This window comes from Monoraphidium neglectum, assembly GCF_000611645.1.
Source record: "Monoraphidium neglectum strain SAG 48.87 unplaced genomic scaffold scaffold05521, whole genome shotgun sequence".
Taxonomy (NCBI): Eukaryota; Viridiplantae; Chlorophyta; class Chlorophyceae; order Sphaeropleales; family Selenastraceae; genus Monoraphidium; species Monoraphidium neglectum.
Window position 1 is genome coordinate 1,151 of NW_014008109.1, and position 659 is coordinate 1,809.

Here is a 659-nt window from a genome sequence, read left to right on the forward strand (position 1 = left end):
CGGAGCTGTGCATCGGGGAGGCCAGCGTGGGGGACATCCGACTGCAGGTCTGCCGGATCTGGGGCTGTAACCCGTTGGGGCCCTCTGGGTGACCACACCCGCCTGGCGCCGCGGCTTCTTGCACCTCACCCTTTTAGCACGAGGGTCAAAGCCCCTTGTTTGTGTGTGTGGCACGGAGTGTGCGACAGGCTTGCTCAAAAGCCTGTGCGCGACGCAGGGCTGTGCCTTGGCACACGCCGCCGCGCACCGGATGCCCACACTCGAACCCGTACCCGACCCTCTCCGCCGTCCTGATTCCTTACCCTCGATTCATTGACCCTGCTCCTAATCACGTCCTAATCTCCATCCTAATCCTCCCAATCCTTGCCTTTTTGGCCATGCATCAGTTCTCTGACAGCAAGACTGGGGCTGTCAAGGAGCAGGGGGCCACGCGGCCAGAGGTGGTGCTTCGGCACCTCACGATGCAGCCAGGACGCGTGTACAGCTTGCGGCAGGTGCGCGCACGCAAATGCGCACGCGCACGCGCTTGTGTGTGTTTGTGTGTGTTTGTGTGTGTGTGTGTGTGTGTGTGTGTGTTTGTGTGTGTTTGTGTGTGTGTGTGTGTGTGTGTGTGTGTGTGTGTGTGTGTGTGTGTGTGTGTGTGTGTGTGTGTGTGTGTG